Source organism: Hemitrygon akajei, chromosome 12 (assembly GCF_048418815.1).
Source record: "Hemitrygon akajei chromosome 12, sHemAka1.3, whole genome shotgun sequence".
In the NCBI taxonomy this organism is placed as follows: Eukaryota; Metazoa; Chordata; class Chondrichthyes; order Myliobatiformes; family Dasyatidae; genus Hemitrygon; species Hemitrygon akajei.
The window spans coordinates 27905080-27919394 of record NC_133135.1 but is presented as its reverse complement, the minus strand read 5'-3'; the positions used below and the strand labels follow the sequence as shown (position 1 = coordinate 27919394).

At 42.6% G+C, this 14315-nt stretch overlaps 1 protein-coding gene across 4 annotated transcripts in view; it reads right to left on the bottom strand.

Moving 5' to 3' along the window:
- LOC140736833 (very long chain fatty acid elongase 1-like) overlaps positions 1 to 14315 on the bottom strand; it is a 94640-nt gene that overhangs the window by 52524 nt on the left and 27801 nt on the right. Inside the window, exon 1 of one of the 4 annotated variants that reach the window (XM_073062790.1) lies at positions 4566 to 4721. The exons of 2 other annotated variants lie outside the window; for them this stretch is intronic. The gene's annotated coding sequence lies outside the window, so the exon portion shown is untranslated. Of the gene's footprint in view, positions 1 to 4363; positions 4492 to 4565; positions 4722 to 14315 lie in introns of those variants that run through there. One more of the 4 variants, XM_073062792.1, reaches the window with a different exon arrangement.

Here is a 14315-nt window from a genome sequence, read left to right as displayed (position 1 = left end):
CCACTCTCTGGCTAAAGAAATTCCTCCTCATCTCCATTCTAAATGGATGCCCTCTATTCTAAGGTTGTGTCCTCTGGTCTTAGACTCTCCCACAATAAGAAACATTCTCTCCACATCCACTCTATTATAGCCTTTCACCATTCGATAGGTCACTCCTCATTTTTCTGAATTCTAGTCAATACAGGCCTGAAGCCATCAAATGCTCTTCATATGACAAGCCTTTCAATCTTGGAATCATTTTCATGAACCTCTTTTGAACTCTCTCCAGTTTCAGCACATCCTTTCTAAGATAAGGGGCCCAAAACTGCTCTCAATGCTCCAAGTGAGGCCTCACCAGTGCTTTAGAAAGCCTCAACATTACATCCTTCCGAAGTGATATAACCGCAGCAAGTGCCAAGCTCCAGTGGGAGCAACAGCAACAGAAGGACGTTGGAAAGGTGTCCTCACTCAGACTATGCAGCTACAATCGGTACGGAGGCAACTTCCACCAAAACGGCACAGGTACAATAAATTATCTTGCAATAAGACATTTTTACCCCAAAAAATAATTCCAGTAACTTGAAAATGATAGGAACTCACTTAACTTTAGGAAACTACGATCTGCAACACTGTATGAATATTCACCTCTTATATTAAATGAAGCCTCTATACCATTCCTGTCTACCTTCTTCAATATTCCAAACAGTGTTTAAGTTTTTATTTATTTAGAGATAAAGCACAGTAACAGGCCCTTCCAGCCCATTGAGCTTGTGTTGTCCAATTACACCCATGTGACCAATTAACCTCTAAATCTTTGGATTATGGGATGGGGATGAGACCAAAGCACCGGAAGGAAAGCCAAGTGCAGACAGCGGCAGAATTGAACTGCCGTAACATTACACTAACTACTACACCTTTTTTCAGTTATGCATTTTACCGCCTTCCTGTATAATTTCAGATCCTCTCATGTCGTCCACTGAGCAGCCGTGATGATGTTACATGTACCCTTACAGCTCTTTTGGACACTTCACCACAAACCTTTGCCCTGCCTTCCCGTTTGTTCATTCCCTCTACCCTTTCTCATACTCTTTAATTACTGGAAATCCATCACACCAGTAGCATTTACAGTCCAACCACAGCAGCCTGAGCAGAGAGACACTGGCCATTTCACAGGATATTTAAGAGTCAACCGCAGTCACAAACCAAACCAGGTTTAGATGGCAGATTTCCAGCCCCGATGCCATCTTCTGCCATCAGGAAGGAGGTATAGGAGCCTTGGGTCCCACACCACCAGGTTCAGGAACGGTCATTACCCTTCAACCATCAGGCTCCTGAACCAGCATGGATAACTTCACTCACCTCAACTCTGAAAATGAGTCAGATTATGGAATCAGTTCAAAGACTCCACCACTCATGTTCTTGGTGTTTTTTGGTGTACTTTTTTGTATTTGCTCAGTTTATCTTATTCAGCACTTTGATAGTTAGTTTGAGTGCATTTTTTCATTGATGCTACAATTTTTTTTCTGTTCTACTATGAACACCTACAAAAAAATGAAACTCAAAAAGTAATGGATGGTGATATACCATCCATTTGATAACATACTTTGAAGCTTGTTACAAAACCAAATTTTAATCATCAATGCCTGAGTTATTAAGCAAATTTAAATTCCAAAACTCAGTGCTGGTGATTTAGCCAATCCACAACCATCACACCCTGCTCTTATCTGCTTGGGAGATATTTTCCCAGAATTAGCAAGCAAATACACGTCAGTGTAATACAGCATGGAACAGCCCTTCAGCCCAACTCATCCATGCTAACCATGGTCCCACCAAGCTAGTCCCACTTGCCCACTTCCTTCTAAACTCCTACCTATCCATGTACTTATCCAAATGTCTTTAAAATCTGCAGGCGAACCTTACAGTCCCAAAATGTTTAAACCTAGTTATTGAAATTAACTTTTGTTTCCTTTCTGTCCAGAGCTTAAAGTACTTCAGACACAAGGAGATGGTTCTAAGAAAACCATAGCACCTCATGCACATGCAAGGCAGCTGGATTCCTGCCAAGCAATTAATGTTGGCTTTTCGAAGAGAAAAGTACCATGTTTCATGCTGGAACAAATGGAATCCAAAAGACACTGAAAGCATTCCTGGTATCTTTTTCCAATCTCATGTCATACATAACCACAAAGATTCTTCCAACTATACTGATCTAACCAATGAAGAGTCTGATTCCCTTAGCATTCCCCTTATCCTGATTTATCCGGGGGGGGGAATGAAAATTGTCCATTGTTCCCTGCTGTTGCTGTGCTACACCTGCTCCAAGAAACACCACCCAGTGTTAGACCACGCTGAGATCGAGTGCAACTGAACAGGCCTCATAACATACCACTGACGTAACACAAGATCAATACAACAATCGCTGCTCCCTCCTTTGGGGGAGCATCCAGGGTACGTTGGATCCACTTATCTTTCAAATCTTACTGGAATCAGGAAGCATCTAACATTTCAAAGTATGACACAAGAGAAATAGTAGTGACAACATCAAAGCACACAGCACAAACATTTCTAGCAGCGATTCCCAGGGAGGCATTTGTGGCAAAGTGTTTTCACCAGGAAGTGGCCCACGACAGGTAGCTCATTACAGAAATAGTTTGAAGGTGAAGTAAAGCAACTACTAACTGTTAATTCAGAACAAATCAAACCACGTAGCTTCACTTTCCATCATAATGGGAAATAGTGGTTCTACCAGTCTGAAGTGGCAGATCTAACAGGTACATCGAGTACAATTATAGAGAAACCATTATCCTAAGTACTAGTTTTTCAAGAGAGAAACCCCACAAATTGTTCCAGCAGATCCTGAACACAGCAGTTATAAGACCTTTACTTGCATCAATATCCCCTTGAAGCCTGAAGAGTCAAATTGCAGGCAGTTTTTCTATGCATGCCTACAAGGAGTCAGACAATGATTTAAAGTAGGCCACACGGATAGAATTACAAAGGCAGCCCACAGCCCTATCGCAGCCATATCTGTCAAATGTAACCACGCACACCTGCTTGGTTGCTGATCAAACCATAAACAGCCTGTGACACAGAACCGAGTTTACCTGGAGCAGCTCTGACAACACGCCGGTTCTAAAACCACATCGCAGGAAATGAACACAAAGCACTCCGGCATCATCCAGCAACTTGGGCCCAGGTTAGGGTGACTTGACTGTCAACCTGTCACTCGGTCACTAGAGGCCAGTCTGACACACCTCAATGTGCAAGGAATGCCCAAAATGTAGATAAACAGGTTTAGTGTGATCAGTCACACCTTACACTTACCCTACCAGAATGAACCCGACCACAGGCAGGTGTACTCTCCCATCTACAAATACCTAACACAGGTATTCGTTAAGCAACCCACTTTCTGTTTGCATACATGGGTAGAGTTAAGTAGAGTACAATATTTCCCTAAATAGATTGTTTCATCACCTTACTATACAAAGATTCATGTGTAGCCATTCATTGAACTACCAATGGATGAAAAAGAGGATGGTGATTGTGCATTCAACAAGGTAGGTTCGATCCCCATGGCCAGAGGTTCTAGGTTGACACCAAAGAAAAGTAGGTGAACTGCTGGAAGGTTGCTGACTTTCAAATAAAAGATCTTTCTGCCCTGTCAGCTGGGATGAGTAGACTCCAGGAAAACACTTCACAAGAGCAAGACTTTCCCCCTTCTCCTAGGGAGAGTCTGGGAGCAGAGTGCACAGCCTACAGAACAGAGATGAGGAGGAATTTCTATAGCCTGAGGGTGGTGAATCTATGGAATTCATTGTCTCAAATGGCTGTGGCGGCCAAGTCTTTGGGTATATTTAAAGTGGAGGTTGGTGGGCTTCAGATTATAGAGTTGAGAGGGATAATAATTCAGCCATCAATGGGCCAAACAGCCTAATTCTTCTCCCATATCTTATGGTCTTCTCCACACAGCCTAATCAACAATCAGCTTTACTGAAGCACATTAACTGCTGATCATCACACTGCTGCTACAACATTTGCTATTCAAAGTACCCAACTGCCTGGGAAAAAGAAGAAGAAAAAAGTGGAACTTCCCAAAGTCAAAAAGTGTTCGATAAGTTCAAGACAGCTATCAACCATCTCTATAAGGGAACAAAAGAATCTGATATATAATCGAAGGTGAAGATAACAGTACCCACATAATGAAACATGGTCCACCAGGTTTCTCACCGAAGCCACAAGTTTACGGATCCGAAAAACTTTACCGTTGAAACCTCAACCGAGCCTTCACAAGTACTGCCAGACATAATCTTTTGAAAATGTTAAAGCAAACAGCCCCGACTCTGGAATGTTACAATGCAGGATCATTGTGGCGATTATCACCTACTTGGGCAAACTTAAACTGCTCCCTCCACTGCGACGCTACTCCATTGCAGGCTGTTCCTGTTTTTTCTTCCCCTCTCTCCCAAGCAACAGACTTTCTTGCCTGTACACTGAAGCCGGCGGAGTTTTCCTATTCCCCACACACCTCGCCACCACAGCTTCGCCGTCAATTAGTTCCTGAAAGTCAGAGGGAGGAGAGCACTCACCTGATTTCAGAAGTCCTCTGGTGCTTTGATGGACTAACTGACCCTGTGGTGCCCGTAGCCACCTGCCAAGAAGCTGCAAGTGTTGGAGGGGGAGGGGATAAAAAGGGGAAAAAAATAGAGAGCCTGGTACAGCACAGTGCCAAGGCCCCACCCCTGCATGAATCATCCATTCACTGGCAAATTTCTTAAACAAACAGCCCCAGCTCACGGTGGAGGTCCCGCCCCACGTTGCTCTGGACAAATCCACTTTTCGCATAAACAAACAATTCATCCTTTGGAACTCCCTCCCCTCCAAGGAAACGAATTACAGTTAACCCCTGCCACACCAGTCACCCCCTACTCGCCCCAAGTCAGCCAGGTTAAAGTTGCGGCGGAGACCGCTCACTCATTTGATCGGCAGGCAGGCAGGCAGTCATCAGCCTCTGACACAGCTGGCTAACTGCCCTTTTCACATTACCGCCCTGTTGCTTGCTTGCATGCAGCAGCAGCACTATAAATAGACGCAACTCCATTGCTGGCAGAGGTAACTGAACTACTTCCAGTTGTTCCCAACCCCCCCCCACCCCCACCCCAAAACTAACATTCCTCTGCTGAATCTGAAAGTTGCATCCAAACAAGCTTATAAAATACACAACCAGTCTTCCTGCTTGATACCGTCCTTCCGTCAGAGGAGGAGGCCCAGAGCGAAGCCAGGATTCACTACCTTCAACCATGCCAAAACCTTTGGAAACATGGTGGTCTGACTAGGTCCAATTCCAGAGCAATGAAACTGGTATGATATTGCATCTCAAGTCCTTTCTGATTGAGAAAGAGAAATCACACTAAAGCCTAATCACAAACACAAGAAAATCTGCAGATGCTCAAAATCCAAGCAGCACACACACACAATATGCTGGAGGAACTCAGCAGGCCAGCCAGCATCTATAGAAAAGAGTATAGTTGATGTTTCATGCCGAGACAAAGGTCTCGACCCGAAACGTTGACTATACTCTTTTCCATAGATGCTGCCTGGCCTACTGAGTTCCTCGAACATTTTGTGTGTGTGTTGCTTACATTAAAGCTATTCGTTTTGGTACATTAGTTTCAAAGCAACTTCTCGATTAAATATTTATAAAAGTACCAGGATTAACAATTGAAGGATTCTAACCATGAACTGAGCAACAGGTAGTAGCAGCACTTACGCTCCATGCACAAAAAACAGGATTTCCCAATGGCCAACCATTTTAATTCCAATCCCGATTACCATTCCGACATGTTGGTCCACAACCTGCTCTACTGCCACGTTGAGACCACTTTCAGGTTAGTGGAGCAACACCTCAAATTCTGTCAGAGTAGCCTCCATCCTGATGGTAAGAATATCGATTTCTCCAGCTACTGGTAATTATTCCCTCTCCCTCCTTCAATTCCCCACTCCGCCCCTCTTCCCTTCATCTGCCTATCACCTCCTCTTGGTGCCCCTCCTCCTCCCCCCCCCATGGTCCACTCCCATCTCCTATCAGGTTCTTTCTTCTCCAGCCCTTTACCAATCACATCTTAACTTCTTTCACCCCACATCCTCCCTCACCCACCTAGCTTCACCATCACCTTCCAGCTTGACCTGATTCCCCTCCCTCCACCCTGTTTTCTCTGGCGTCTTCCCCTTTCCTTCCAAGTCCTGATGAAGGGTCTCGGCTGAAACATTGTCTACAGGCCACCAAACAGTAGCATGGATATTGGGTGCAAGTTGAATAGGGAGTTAACATTGGCATGTGGCAAAGGTAATGTTGCAGTAGTTATGGGGGATTTCAACATGCAGGTGAACTGGGAGAATCAGGTTGGTGCTGGACCACAGGATAGGGAGTTTGTAGAGTGCCTACGGGATGCATTCTTGGAACAGCTTGTACGAGAGCCGACCAGGGACAAGACTATTCTGGATTTAGAGTTATGTAATGAACAGGATTTGATAAGCGATCTTGCAGTAAAGGAGCCATTAGGAGGTAGTGATCATAATATGTTAAGTTTTTATCTGCAATTTGAGAAGGATAAGGGCAGATCGGAGGTGTCAGTGTTGCAGATGAACAGGGGAAACTATGGAGCAATGAGGGAGGAGCTGGCCAAAGTTGACTGGACGGATAGCCTAACAGGAAAGACAGTGGAACAGCAATGGCAGGTATTCTTGGGAATAATGCGCAAGGTGCAAAATCAGTTCATCCCCCAGAGAAGGAAGGATTCAAAGGGGGGAAAGGGGCCACAGTGGTTGTCAGAGAAGTCAGAGATTGCATAGCATTAAAAAAAAAGGAAATATGACAGAGCTAAGGTGAGTGGGAGGTCAGATGATTGGGAAGTTTTTAAAGAACAACAGAACTTAACTAAAAAGACAATACGGGGAGAAAAAATGAGGTACGAACGCAAGCTAGCCAGGAATATAAAGGAAGATAGCAAAAGCTTTTTTAGGTATGTGAAGAGAAAGAAGATAGTTAAGAACAATGTTGGGCCCTTGAAAAATGAATTGGGTGAAATTGTTATGGGAAACAGAGAAATGGCAGAAGAATTTAATGAGTACTTTAGATCTGTTTTCACAAAGGAAGACACAAGCAATCTCCCAGATGTATGGATGGGCCAAGGACATAGGGTAACAGAGGAAATGAAACAGATTGACATTCGGAAGGAAACGGTGATGGGTAGACTGATGGGACTGAAGGCTGACAAATCCCCAGGTCCAGATGGTCTGCACCCTAGGGTACTAAAGGAGGTGGCCCTGGAAATTGCGGATGCATTGGTAATCATTTTCCAATGTTCCTTAGATTCAGGATCAGTTCCTGAGGATTGGAGAATGGCTAATGTTATCCCACTTTTTAAGAAAGGAGGGAGGGAGAAAACAGAGAACTATCGACCTGTCAGCCTGACATTGGTGGTGGGAAAGATGCTAGAGTCCATTATTAAGGATGAAATAGTGGCATATCTAGATAGCAGTGATAGGATTGGGCCGAGCCAGCATGGATTTACCAAGGGTAAATCATGCTTGACTAATCTGTTGGAGTTTTTTGAGGATGTAACCAGGAAGTTAGACGGGGAAGATCCAGTGGATGTAGTGTACCTTGATTTTCAGAAGGCATTTGATAAGGTCCCACATAGGAGATTGGTGGGTAAAATCAAAGCTCAGGGCATCGGGGGGAAGGCATTGACATGGATAGAAAACTGGTTGGCAGATGGCGCTTAATGTGACTAAGTGTGAGGTTATCCACTTTGGGAGTAAGAACAGGAAGGCAGATTATTATCTGAACGGTGTAGAGTTGGGTAAGGGAGAAATACAAAGAGATCTAGGAGTCCTTGTTCATCAGTCACTGAAGGTGAATGAGCAAGTGCAGCAGGCAGTGAAGAAGGCTAATGGAATGTTGGCCTTTATTACAAAGGGAATTGAGTACAAGAGCAAGGAAATCCTCTTGCATTTGTACAGAGCCCTGGTGAGACCACACCTGGAGTATTGTGTACAGTTTTGGTCTCCAGGGTTAAGGAAGGACATCCTGGCTGTAGAGGAAGTGCAGCGTAGATTCACGAGGTTAATTCCTGGGATGTCTGGACTGTCTTACGCAGAGAGGTTAGAGAGACTGGGCTTGTACACGCTGGAATTAAGGAGACTGAGAGGGGATCTGATTGAAACATATAAGATTATTAAGGGATTGGACAAGATAGAGGCAGGAAATATGTTCCAGATGCTGGGAGAGTCCAGTACCAGAGGGCATGGTTTGAGAATAAGGGGTAGGTCATTTAGGACAGAGTTAAGGAAAAACTTCTTCTCCCAGAGAGTTGTGGGGGTCTGGAATGCACTGCCTCAGAAGGTAGTGGAGGCCGATTCTCTGGATGCTTTCAAGAAGGAGCTAGATAGGTATCTTATGGATAGGGGAATCAAGGGATATGGGGACAAGGCAGGAACCGGGTATTGATAGTAATTGATCAGCCATGATCTCAAAATGGTGGTGCAGGCTCGAAGGGCCGAATGGTCTACTTCTGCACCTATTGTCTATTGACTGTTCATCCACTTCCATTGATGCTGCCTGACCTGTGGAGTTCCTCCAGCATTTCATATGTGTTGCTCTGGATTTGCAGAATCTCTTGTTTAGCAGTAAACCAAGTAGTTTTTTTTTATACTAATGGAGGATCAAGTGGCTTCTTTCTGTCCCAGCCTTTTAAATAATTCTTTCAAAGGATCAGCTCACCAGAGTTAATTCATAAAGACTTCAAAGTCAAGCTTTCCAAGCAGAAGTTTCAAATGAACAATCATTCAACCTTGTGATGATAGGACCCTTAACTTGGCATTCAATGCTCATTCTCATTTTCAGTTCACAACCAAGGCATCTGTCCTAATCTTTCTCTTTCCTACATGAATTTGTGTCCACATGCTTACATTTTTTTAAACTCACACTCCAGACAGCAACCTTGCCTTGGTCACCCTTTTCCTTCATCTCTAACTGTTTATTCCCCCCATGTGCTCTCACCCTAGTTCCTCATTGTCCTCCTTGATCAGTGTCTTATAATGGTCCTAAATAAACAAGATTCACTCTTAAACCCACATACTGAGTTTACGAATTCTCACTATGAATCCATGGCCTTCTCCCAGATCTTCCAGTTTCCTCTCACATCCCAAAGATACACAGTATGTTTATTGGTTATTGCAAATTACCTCAATATTGTTTGGTGACAGGAGGCAGTCAATGGGTGCTTAGAGAGAATAGTTACAGAGAAGCGGGGGAGCGAGAGGAGCTAGGATTGATAGAATTGCTCTGAGAGCCAGTTTAGATTCAGTGGGTATAAGCACAAGTCAGTAGATAACTTAAAATAGTATTTCATCACATCCAAGGTATCCACCAACAGAAGATGCAGGTTTATGGACAAATGATGTAGTTACTCAGCCACTGGTAGACTTGGCAGGATAGTTAAACCTGCTGACCTCCATCACAGCATGTTTCTGAAATGAAAAGCTTCTCTTCACCCCCCCCCCCCCAACCAACCATCTTCTTAACCACTGTGTTCTGATAATGCCCCAGATCCACCATCGCCATAAGGCAAAGACCATCTGGTTAGCAGCCAAAATGCTCCCCTTTCACCTCGTGATAATCTCCTCTTCCCTGTTGTTGAGCACTCTTTTGTTAACAGTGCTCTCATTCCATCCATTAGTTACCAGTCAACCTCTGCAATGCTCCTCTTCCCACCCTTTTAACTCTCGCGTTTCAGGCCCAACGATTATTTGCATGGCCCTGCATATATTGCTCTAACCTCCTCTAGCCAGCCATACAAATGAAGAGCAAGATCAGACAAGCAGTGCCCCATCACCCATTACACACACAGCTATTACACAAAACGACTACTGATCCAAACAAACAAGTTTGCCCGATACAAAAAAATGTTTCGACAGTAGGTCATTTATCAAGAGCTTGCTCCAAAACAGGAGGAAACCACGAATGATCAACTAACAGATAGCCTTTTGCACAACCTATTTTATCTCTGGAACTTGAAGAGGATGGATACAACAGGGTAGTTCTTGTGGCCACAACAGCCATAGAATTGTTACTTGCAATAGCAGCAGATTGTTACTAGCATTGTCACAGGAAAGCAGCATCCATCATCAGGGATCCCGACCTTCCAGGTCATGTTCTCTTCTCACTGTTGCTATCAGCAAAGTGGTACAGGAGCCTCAGAACACACACCACTAGGTTCAGGAACAGTTATTACCCCTCAATCATCAAGCTCTTGAACCAAAGGAGATAACTACACTCAACTTCACGTGCCCCATCATTGAAATGTTTCCACAACCTAAGGACTCACTTTCAAGGACACTTCATTTCATGTTCTTGATATTTATTGTTTATTTATTTATTATTTCTTTCTTTTAGTATTTGCAGTTTGTCGTCTTTTGCACACTGGTTGAAAGCCCAAGTTGGTGTGGTCTTTCATTGATTCTATTATGGATTTATTGTGTATGCCTGCAAGAAAATTAATCTCAGGGTTGTATATGGTGACATATGTGTACTTTGATAATACACTTACTTTGAATTTTGAATTATATCACTGCAAAGCTTTAAACAAGTGTAATATTTATACCCTTGAGTTAAACATTTCCACTAAGTATTTGGAAAGCTTCTAATTATAATATTGATTATGATAATGACAGATGATAATGAAATGGCTCTAAATTCTACAATCACATATGAATAACAATAGGTGTAATTCAAGTATTTTACAACTGAAATAGCTCTGTGCTGGAGCTCCTGTGTACTGTGCTGAAGGTCATTCCATTATCGATAAATTCCTAATCTCAATTACTTGTCTAAACACTACCAATCATTACAAGCCATGAGTCCCCAAAAATGACATTGTGTTCTCTTTCTCCCTGTCGTTTATGCTATTGGCTGGCTTTGAGTGAGGGGTATGCAGAGCAGGATGACACTTAAAGAGTAAAATCTTAATAGTTTCAGAACGTTCCCTTCTATGAAGTAAACTGGAATCCAAATACTGGATTACATTAAATCTGTAAATAGCATGGGCCCCCTTGCACATGAGCTAGTCACTTCTGAGTCACTGATCTGAACTGTAAGACACTTATACAGTACAGGCAAAAAAACCAGTCTGAAGCCAATTACTCATACATAAAACACAACTTTAACAGTATGAGGAGTAAGAAAATCAACTTTAAAAAAAACACTAACCTTTAAAACAAGTAACCTATAAGCCAAGATTATTGCAAAATCAAGAATTTATCAATAAGAACATTTTAAAATACACCACACCTATGGCGACTGGTTTAATCAGACTTTTCATGTGAACAGTAGGCTTGGTCATTATAGCAAGTTTTATTTAGCAATACTCCACGAACCAGTGGAACTTGTTCTACCCGTGTTTCCAAAGAGATAAAAGGCAAGGAAGTTGAAAGAAGCTTCCCAACAAGATTCCATGCAAAAGATAGTGTTTTAGCAGTCACAGTGTTATAGACTACTACAGCACAGTAACAGGCCCTTCTATCTAGTCCATGCCGTCCTGGTTTCTGCTAATCTCATTTACCTGCACCTGGACCACAGCCCTTTATACCTCTCACCTCCATGTACCTATCCGAACTTCTCTTAAACATCACAACTGAACCCACTTGCAGTTTGTTCCACACTCACACTACGTGGGTGAAGTAGGTCCCCCTCAAGTAGTTCACCTTTCACCCCAATCATAGAGTCATGTGACACAGAAAAGACCCTTCAGCCCACTGAGCCGACAGTTGGCATCTTTATTCTCCCCTCATATTCTATCACTCACCCACACACTAGGGAGAACCCAATGATGATAATAACCTACCAACCCATGTCTTTAGCATGGAGGGTGAAACCACAGTACTGGAAGAACAAACAGTTCGAGGTGAATGAACAAACCCCACACAGACAGCAAGGAAGTTAGGATTGAACTCAAGTCACTGTAGCCAAATATCAGTGCCAACATTACTGTATACCGGCTGACACCGGAACGTCAGGGTCAAATAAGAACTGTGCCTTTGACTTCTGCTTCCTAATGAAAGCTATTTATTAATTGGCTACAAAAGCAGGAGCTTTGCAGAAGAACCCCAGAATCACCACAAGCAAACAAATTGACAATTAGTGTGCAGAATGTTTCTTGTGAAAATTAATTAAGATATTAATCACACAAGAAATGAGTTTTATACACTCTGGAGGGAAATACCATTCCTTCTATTGTAATCTCAATCTCAGAACATTTACCCACCAAGTCATGGACTTGAACAGATAGCCATACTTTTACAATGCTAAGTTTCCTTACAGATAGAAAAAAAAGCAGAACATTACAGCACAGTACAGGCCCTTTAGCCCATACTGTTGTGCCGACCTTTTAACCTACTTCAAGATCAGTCTAGCCCTTCCCTCGTACATAGACCTCCAAATTTTTTTATCCTGCATGTCTTTAAGAGTTTCTTAAATGTCCCTAATGCAATTGGCCTAATACAGGGGTTCTTAACATGGGGACCACAGACCGTGGATTCCAGGGTGTCCATGAACTTGGATGGGTAAAACTTTACTACTTTATTTTCACTAACTTCTCACTGAAATTTAGCATCTTCTTCAATTATGAATGTAGGGCAACAAACCACCGTAGTTTTAACAGTACCTGTGACTTTATCACCAATAGAAATCACAGATACTTCCATGTCCCATTATCTCAAAATATCACTTATAGCACACACATCACTACTTCGAAATTATAGTAGTTACTAGATCTGCCGCTAGACTGAGTGATCCTAATCTTCCTGTCTGCAGACACTCGTGCAATGTAACTGGCCAAATCTCAGGCAGCCCTGCACCTAGAAGTTGTTCAGCCACGAAACAGTGAAGTTGTGAGTTTTCACATTTGTGACCCAGACATCAACATTGGTCTCCATTATTCCCCATCTATAACTACTTGATCAATGCATAGGAGGAGAGTTATTCTTATTATTTGTTAAAGTTTTGCAAAATGGTACAGTTCTTATTTGAATCCTCAACTCTCGGCAAGGCCGCAAAGCCTTCTGTAATACCACGCGACTCCATGCGCAACAATAGACAAATTCCAAAGCGGCCCTGGTGGCTGAGCTACTGATGTAAATCAATTTTTTTCTTTTAATATTGTGGTAACTGTATTTCAATATAATTTCTTTCTTTTGTAATCCTATCTTATGTATTTAAATACTGTACATTATTCTGAGAAGGAGTCTATAGGTTTCACCGGACTGTCAAAGGAGTCCATGGCTTAAAAAAAAATTAAGAGTCCCTGCTCTAAAATATTATTCCTTACAGATGACTACCACTAGTCACTAGAAGCCAACCAGAAAAGGCCCCCTTCCCCCCCACCCCACTCTTTGCCTCCGGCCAGTGAGCCTAAGAGTTTCTTAAATGGTCCTAATGTATCTGCCTCTACCATCAATCCTGGCAAATCATTCCCTGTGCTAACCAATCTGCGTAAAGAACATACATCGACATCCCTCCTATACTTCCCCCCAATCAACATAAAATTATGCCCTCATCTATTAGCTATTTCCACAACGTGGAAAAATCAGGCTATCCATTCAATCTATGCCACTTATCATCTTGTACACCTTTATCAAGTCACCTCGCATCCTCCTTTGACCCAAGAAGAAAAACTTAGCTCACTCAACCCATCTTCATAAGACACCCTCCCTAATCCAAGCACGATCCAGGTAAGCCTCCTCTCCAACTTCTCTAAAGCTTCTACATCCTTCCTATAATGAGATAACCAGGACTGAACACAATTTTCCAAATGTGGTAACCAGGGTTCTATAGAGCTGCAAATTTATCTCATGGAGAATATTTTGCAGTCAATGAATCCTTTTGCTTTGAAGTACAATATTGCAGATATTGTTGGAAATGCAGTAACCAATTACTACACAGAAAAATTCAGAAACAGTAACGTGTTGAAGAACAAACATCAGAGAATATTGACCAGAAATATATTGACCAGAAATGAAATAACTGCCACTTTTTCTAAAGAGTTCCATGATATCTATTGTCCGGCCCAAACTGTAGACTGTGCCTTGGTTTCAAGTGTCACATTTAAAGACAGAAACTCTTCAGTTTTAATGTTCTCCACTGTGGTTTGCATTCTAGAGAAACAGTTCACATCTCACCCCTGTCCACAATCCACATGAAGTTCAATCCATCTCACAATCAAGTTTTAAAAAATGCTTCAATTTGGAAAATGCAATCATCCTAAAATTTACTCCCCAAT